Here is a 9,233-nt window from a genome sequence, read left to right on the forward strand (position 1 = left end):
ATTTTTGGGGGGCATAAATAATATCGATTTTTTGGAGTATTTAAGACCAGAGTCTCGATACTTTCTTCATTCGAAAATTTTCTAGACGCTTTCTGTCGCTTTACAAGCTCTTAAACACTTGTAAGTAATGTCTAGTTTAATTCCTTGCGGTCGCTCTATGATATGGAGGGTGAATAGAAAGCTCTATGACAATCCTGATTTAAAGGATTTTACTTGGGATGATTTATTTAGAGATGTTTGGGATAAAAATACTTTAACGGACGCGCAGAAAAGGAACATTTGGCGTAAAATGACAGGGGCATACAATGCTTCTTTCTTAGTGTTTACGATTCAAGACGTCTATAATCACCATTATAGACCTGACGCGAATTTACTCCACGCTCTCGTTAGAGGTTGTTCCAATTACACGGACCATATGTTTTTTAAAGTCGAAAACGATGGTATCTTTACTAGCTGGTGGTTCAGCCCCAACGCGAACAAATTTTGGTTTTCAAACCCATTTTGCATACAGGAGCGAAAAGAACGCGATAGAATAGAAAGCTACGAAATACAATACGATATGGCAGTTGATTATATCTTCAATGCTCTGGAGGATTTATGCTGGTTGAGACTATTTCGCCAACACAGAATCCTGGAAAAACCCCATGTCCAGTTTGCATTGCGGCTCATTTCTAAACACCTTTTCCAAGCTCGCGTTTTTGTCAGCGTAACCCAATTTTTTACGACTATTAACAACCCCCAAAACAATAGCTCGGTCCGAATAAGTAGATTTACAACGTGGATAGTTCCCCCGCAAACCTTTTCTAAAATAGAGTGTCCGTACGGACCCATACATCACGCTTCGGTGAAATGTACAGCGCGTTATTGGTATTACGGAGGCTATTGTTTTCACGAAGAAGCGTTCTATAGACGTGTCTTAGACATGTGTTTTAAATTATGCTTGCTGCAACTCACGAGGATAAATAGACCGTGCCCTAAAGAAAAGACTCACTTTCGACAGTCCTTAGCTAGATGGTATTTAAAGAAAGCCATGTATATAGCGGGCGTAGCTCGCCTATATTGCAATACCACCTGGTGTTTAACATTATCAGACATTATGCAAGGACTGATAGACAGCGACGCGTTACCCTTTTTAGTAACGTTGATTTAAAATAATTGAATGGTCAAGCGACGGTGAAGATTTAAAACGGCCGGCGGATAAAGACAAACAGTGAGCTCAAGAATTACAATAACAAACTGGTCCTTAGATTTGATAATTACCCGAATTATATGTTTTTTAATATTAAGGCTGTTAATTTATTCTGTAGTATATTAGAATAGGGTTATAATTAACTTTGCGTAGTTATATATAAGTTCCAGTTTAAATAGTACAGAGACTAGTTGCGATAATACAATTGTGGTGAAATTTTTTTTATTAGAAATTCTAATCCATCTTTAAAGCGCCTTTATTCTCCAAAAAAAATGTAAGTAATATATTTGATATAAATATATTTGATATAAATATATTTGATATAAATATATTTGTATGTATTTCTTTTTAAAAGTTTGGTGATAATTTAGGGTCAGCGTCGAGAGCTTTGTGGACGTTATTAAGAAGCAAGGCTCTGCCCTCATGCCCCGTAACGGGCATCTTTATTGTCCACATTGCGAAGGGACATTAAAGGATATGCCCGACTATGGCCAATTAAATTACTATTGCACGACGCGCGAATGTAATTATTTTAGAAAATGCGTTTTAGTCCAGTGCAAACAATATATCAGTTTTGCCAAGCGTAGCGACCAGCGGCATTTGCTTAGCACACGGAACTTTTGTTCACTTTGCGGTGAATTTAAGTACCGTGTAAAAGACATATGCCCGTGTTACGAGTGGTCCTGTGATTGACAGGTAATTCTCAATTGGTACTATTATTTGTTTTAAAAAGTGTAAATTTTTGACTGAATGTTACTGTATAAAATTTAGGTTAAGTCTCAACACAAGGATGCTGTTGTTTTTTATTTTTTAATTAATTTTATATTTTTTATGTTAATTATTTTAGTTATTTAAATTCTATTTTTCTATGTTAATTTTTTCAGTTATTGAATATTTTATTTTTCTATGTTAATTTTTTCAGTTATTGAATATTTTATTTTTCTATGTTAATTTTTTAGTTATTTAATATATTATTTTTGTTAGTGATTAAAATATATTAGTTTTAAAATAAATTATTTATAAAAATATGGTTTTATCATTTTAATTATTGTATTTTGACATGCAAATGTATACATTAAAAAAAGGTTCATATTGATACAAGACGTATTAATTCTCATCTAAATTACCTTTATAACCTCAAAAAAAATAATCGCACTAAAGTTTACTTTAAAATTAGACAGATCTTAATGTCTGGAAGTTTTAAAAAACCTTTAATAATCTCTGAATAGCGGGAACAGGCAAGAGGTCTTTAAAAAACCTGTTCTCATTTTTTAAAGAAATGTCTGGAAATTAGTTTAGCCTAAAGTGTTTAAGAGAGTAGTAATGCGGTAAAATGTTGTGTCTCGTGTGATGATTTCATAAGCGAATAATATTACAGCCATTTATAAATACTGGACGACATAACACAGCGATGCATCAGCAATTTGACCCATCATATTAGAAGACGTTTAAAAAAATCTCCAGTTTAAGCAACAAAATAAGCAATTAAAACAAGCCTAATGATTCTCTTTCGGGGACAAACAACTTGGAACTATTTTCTGTAACGAATTGCCTTCAATAATTTAAGCGAGGTCAACTTGGTCTAAATTATTTCGATGCTGGAAAAATTAAATATTAACATTGGATTTCATTTAGAAAGCTTTTCACGCTTCAAAATTTGAATTTAGTTCACAATTGGTCAGTTATCTAGGGTAAAAGTTAAGTAATACTTCAGGCTTTTTCACGCCAGCGAATGTTTGTAAATTTGTTCTAGTTTAGACCGTGCTGCTGACTTGGGTGTAACAATTTTTTCAAATATATTAGTACTTCTTCCGCCACTTAGATGTACAAAAACAACTAAATTCAATTTGATAAAATACGTTTTATGTTAACGGAACATTTATATTCAACAGGGCTCGTTCGTTAAGGTGTTAAAAATTTAATAATAAATGCATGCATTTTTTAAAAAATTGAAAATAGGCAGAGATTTTGCATGACTTTTTTTTCCTTCATTACATTTGCAAGTGTATTTGGAACTATCTTGAGACACAGAACAAAAAATATCCGTACATTCGCAACTAATATCCAGAACACAATGCGCGTTATTTTTGGCTCAAATTTCCTTCCCCTCTCACTCGCAACCATCCTCGCATTTTTCCGTTTTCACTTAAGACCAATCCCGGGTAACACTCGCATTTATAAGTACTGTTATCGGAAGAATTGGGGTTGCAAACGGTTTTGATGTCGGAAAAATTATCATTTCCCTCGATTTCGCATATATCGACGCACTACAAATCGGAATCAGGGATCAAACCAATGGAACATTGGCAATAATACGTGGCGTTATTAGATTCATTAATGTGACATTCCGCATTAAGATTCTGACATTCAATATCCCCTTATGCTTCGCCAATGTCAACGCAAATGCTAGCCTGACTATCATAGTGACCAGCTGAGCATTCGCAGTAAAATGTAGTATTTTCATGACTCGATACGACGCATTCGGCTTTAAGCTCTGAGCAGGCATTATCTCCCATAGTTTTACAAATATTTTCGCATGTTTGGGTATTATCCTCGAACAGTCCAGCATGACATTCGCAGTAATACGTTGAGTTATTAGTTTCATCAACACGGCATTCGACTTTAAAATCCTGGCATTCACTGTCACCTTTTACTCGGTAGATATCACCTCAAATTAGGTTTTTTTTTCATCTTCGAATAGCCCGGCGGGACATTCACAGTAATAGGTTGATGTGTCAGTTTGATTAACGGCATTTTGCTCTACGATTTTGCCACTCACTTTCTTTTAAAAACATTAAAAATCCCCAGCGATTTTTAAAATGCATGAATTTTTTAGCGTGACATTCGGTATTAAGATTATGACATTCAAAAGCTGCTAAAAATTTTATAACAAAGGCATGAATTTTTTTAAGAAAAATTTTAAAAACCCCCGGTGATTTTTAAAATTTTAAAAAATTTTAAAATTTAAAATTTTTCTTAAAAAAATTCATGCCTTTGTTATAAAATTTTTAGCAGCTTTTGAATGTCATAATCTTAATACCGAATGTCACGCTAAAAAATTCATGCATTTTAAAAATCGCTGGGGATTTTTAATGTTTTTAAAAGAAAGTGAGTGGCAAAATCGTAGAGCAAAATGCCGTTAATCAAACTGACACATCAACCTATTACTGTGAATGTCCCGCCGGGCTATTCGAAGATGAAAAAAAAACCTAATTTGAGGTGATATCTACCGAGTAAAAGGTGACAGTGAATGCCAGGATTTTAAAGTCGAATGCCGTGTTGATGAAACTAATAACTCAACGTATTACTGCGAATGTCATGCTGGACTGTTCGAGGATAATACCCAAACATGCGAAAATATTTGTAAAACTATGGGAGATAATGCCTGCTCAGAGCTTAAAGCCGAATGCGTCGTATCGAGTCATGAAAATACTACATTTTTCTGCGAATGCTCAGCTGGTCACTATGATAGTCAGGCTAGCATTTGCGTTGACATTGGCGAAGCATAAGGGGATATTGAATGTCAGAATCTTAATGCGGAATGTCACATTAATGAATCTAATAACGCCACGTATTATTGCCAATGTTCCATTGGTTTGATCCCTGATTCCGATTTGTAGTGCGTCGATATATGCGAAATCGAGGGAAATGATAATTTTTCCGACATCAAAACCGTTTGCAACCCCAATTCTTCCGATAACAGTACTTATAAATGCGAGTGTTACCCGGGATTGGTCTAAAGTGAAAACGGAAAAATGCGAGGATGGTTGCGAGTGAGAGGGGAAGGAAATTTGAGCCAAAAATAACGCGCATTGTGTTCTGGATATTAGTTGCGAATGTACGGATATTTTTTGTTCTGTGTCTCAAGATAGTTCCAAATACACTTGCAAATGTAATGAAGGAAAAAAAAGTCATGCAAAATCTCTGCCTATTTTCAATTTTTTAAAAAATGCATGCATTTATTATTAAATTTTTAACACCTTAACGAACGAGCCCTGTTGAATATAAATGTTCCGTTAACATAAAACGTATTTTATCAAATTGAATTTAGTTGTTTTTGTACATCTAAGTGGCGGAAGAAGTACTAATATATTTGAAAAAATTGTTACACCCAAGTCAGCAGCACGGTCTAAACTAGAACAAATTTACAAACATTCGCTGGCGTGAAAAAGCCTGAAGTATTACTTAACTTTTACCCTAGATAACTGACCAATTGTGAACTAAATTTAAATTTTGAAGCGTGAAAAGCTTTCTAAATGAAATCCAATGTTAATATTTAATTTTTCCAGCATCGAAATAATTTAGACCAAGTTGACCTCGCTTAAATTATTGAAGGCAATTCGTTACAGAAAATAGTTCCAAGTTGTTTGTCCCCGAAAGAGAATCATTAGGCTTGTTTTAATTGCTTATTTTGTTGCTTAAACTGGAGATTTTTTTAAACGTCTTCTAATATGATGGGTCAAATTGCTGATGCATCGCTGTGTTATGTCGTCCAGTATTTATAAATGGCTGTAATATTATTCGCTTATGAAATCATCACACGAGACACAACATTTTACCGCATTACTACTCTCTTAAACACTTTAGGCTAAACTAATTTCCAGACATTTCTTTAAAAAATGAGAACAGGTTTTTTAAAGACCTCTTGCCTGTTCCCGCTATTCAGAGATTATTAAAGGTTTTTTAAAACTTCCAGACATTAAGATCTGTCTAATTTTAAAGTAAACTTTAGTGCGATTATTTTTTTTGAGGTTATAAAGGTAATTTAGATGAGAATTAATACGTCTTGTATCAATATGAACCTTTTTTTAATGTATACATTTGCATGTCAAAATACAATAATTAAAATGATAAAACCATATTTTTATAAATAATTTATTTTAAAACTAATATATTTTAATCACTAACAAAAATAATATATTAAATAACTAAAAAATTAACATAGAAAAATAAAATATTCAATAACTGAAAAAATTAACATAGAAAAATAGAATTTAAATAACTAAAATAATTAACATAAAAAATATAAAATTAATTAAAAAATAAAAAACAACAGCATCCTTGTGTTGAGACTTAACCTAAATTTTATACAGTAACATTCAGTCAAAAATTTACACTTTTTAAAACAAATAATAGTACCAATTGAGAATTACCTGTCAATCACAGGACCACTCGTAACACGGGCATATGTCTTTTACACGGTACTTAAATTCACCGCAAAGTGAACAAAAGTTCCGTGTGCTAAGCAAATGCCGCTGGTCGCTACGCTTGGCAAAACTGATATATTGTTTGCACTGGACTAAAACGCATTTTCTAAAATAATTACATTCGCGCGTCGTGCAATAGTAATTTAATTGGCCATAGTCGGGCATATCCTTTAATGTCCCTTCGCAATGTGGACAATAAAGATGCCCGTTACGGGGCATGAGGGCAGAGCCTTGCTTCTTAATAACGTCCACAAAGCTCTCGACGCTGACCCTAAATTATCACCAAACTTTTAAAAAGAAATACATACAAATATATTTATATCAAATATATTTATATCAAATATATTTATATCAAATATATTACTTACATTTTTTTTGGAGAATAAAGGCGCTTTAAAGATGGATTAGAATTTCTAATAAAAAAAATTTCACCACAATTGTATTATCGCAACTAGTCTCTGTACTATTTAAACTGGAACTTATATATAACTACGCAAAGTTAATTATAACCCTATTCTAATATACTACAGAATAAATTAACAGCCTTAATATTAAAAAACATATAATTCGGGTAATTATCAAATCTAAGGACCAGTTTGTTATTGTAATTCTTGAGCTCACTGTTTGTCTTTATCCGCCGGCCGTTTTAAATCTTCACCGTCGCTTGACCATTCAATTATTTTAAATCAACGTTACTAAAAAGGGTAACGCGTCGCTGTCTATCAGTCCTTGCATAATGTCTGATAATGTTAAACACCAGGTGGTATTGCAATATAGGCGAGCTACGCCCGCTATATACATGGCTTTCTTTAAATACCATCTAGCTAAGGACTGTCGAAAGTGAGTCTTTTCTTTAGGGCACGGTCTATTTATCCTCGTGAGTTGCAGCAAGCATAATTTAAAACAAATGTCTAAGACACGTCTATAGAACGCTTCTTCGTGAAAACAATAGCCTCCGTAATACCAATAACGCGCTGTACATTTCACCGAAGCGTGATGTATGGGTCCGTACGGACACTCTATTTTAGAAAAGGTTTGCGGGGGAACTATCCACGTTGTAAATCTACTTATTCGGACCGAGCTATTGTTTTGGGGGTTGTTAATAGTCGTAAAAAATTGGGTTACGCTGACAAAAACGCGAGCTTGGAAAAGGTGTTTAGAAATGAGCCGCAATGCAAACTGGACATGGGGTTTTTCCAGGATTCTGTGTTGGCGAAATAGTCTCAACCAGCATAAATCCTCCAGAGCATTGAAGATATAATCAACTGCCATATCGTATTGTATTTCGTAGCTTTCTATTCTATCGCGTTCTTTTCGCTCCTGTATGCAAAATGGGTTTGAAAACCAAAATTTGTTCGCGTTGGGGCTGAACCACCAGCTAGTAAAGATACCATCGTTTTCGACTTTAAAAAACATATGGTCCGTGTAATTGGAACAACCTCTAACGAGAGCGTGGAGTAAATTCGCGTCAGGTCTATAATGGTGATTATAGACGTCTTGAATCGTAAACACTAAGAAAGAAGCATTGTATGCCCCTGTCATTTTACGCCAAATGTTCCTTTTCTGCGCGTCCGTTAAAGTATTTTTATCCCAAACATCTCTAAATAAATCATCCCAAGTAAAATCCTTTAAATCAGGATTGTCATAGAGCTTTCTATTCACCCTCCATATCATAGAGCGACCGCAAGGAATTAAACTAGACATTACTTACAAGTGTTTAAGAGCTTATAAAGCGACAGAAAGCGTCTAGAAAATTTTCGAATGAAGAAAGTATCGAGACTCTGGTCTTAAATACTCCAAAAAATCGATATTATTTATGCCCCCCAAAAATACATTTTTATTTATTGTGGAGTTGATACTAAAAATTATAAAGGATGATGCCATACCTGCCTATATAAAAAATACTCCTATAGTTTAATATTAATATACAATTATTTAGATTTATATCATATTAAAAAACCTTTTTTCTCCCTCCCAAAAATAATAACTTTTAACCTTCATTAAAATTTTTTCTTTATATAATGCGCTCTTATGTGAATTATTCAAATTAAATTATTTAGAACACACCCAAACAAGCTTTTGCATACGAATAATATTTGTCCCCTCGGGCTTCTATCAAAGTAACTCCTTTTTAACCTTTTATATAACACGATCTCTTTGAATTATTTGCATACGAAAAAATCTTAGACCTCGGAGAGATTTCTAATTTTATGCCTAATTAACTTTTTCCTATTTATTGAATTTTAAAATCTTGAAAGTTGCAACGGACTACCCCGGGGAAAATTAAACTGGCCGGTCGTGAAAAAGGGGGAATTCCGTTACAGGACGTTAGGTAGCCCTAATTAAATTAAGGGGGACCTTGTGACAACGTTAAGTCTTAAAAACGGGAATTGTAAAGATAGGCCTACTTAATTAACTTCCTCCCGTTGAAATTTAATAAAAAGAATTTCATTCATACCTTCTGCTCATGTTGAATTCGAAAAAAAGAAGATTTTAATGACTTTTTAAATTTACATAAAGAAAAAACTTCGCGAAAGTTTCCCTTAGGATGACGACGTCGCGAGAACAAAACTATCGCGGTGCGAGACAGGGCTTCCGGCGAAGTGAAGTGAAGAAGAAACGAAGAGGAGAGAGAGAGAGAGCCGTGGGTCTTACACGCGCTTATATAGGAAAAATAAAAGGGGGGGTAGAGAGAAGGAAGAAGGAGGTGATGTAGACGACAAAAGGAGCGGACATAATCCGAGGACTCTATCCGTCCCTCTTGTCGTCTGCAGCGGTTTCTGGACGAAAACCGCTGCAAACGCCCCCTCGAAAAAAAGAGAATTAGAATAGAAAAA

This window comes from Phalangium opilio, unplaced genomic scaffold, assembly GCF_054372755.1.
Source record: "Phalangium opilio isolate 3A_F unplaced genomic scaffold, DU_Popi_V2 ptg000061l_1, whole genome shotgun sequence".
Taxonomy (NCBI): Eukaryota; Metazoa; Arthropoda; class Arachnida; order Opiliones; family Phalangiidae; genus Phalangium; species Phalangium opilio.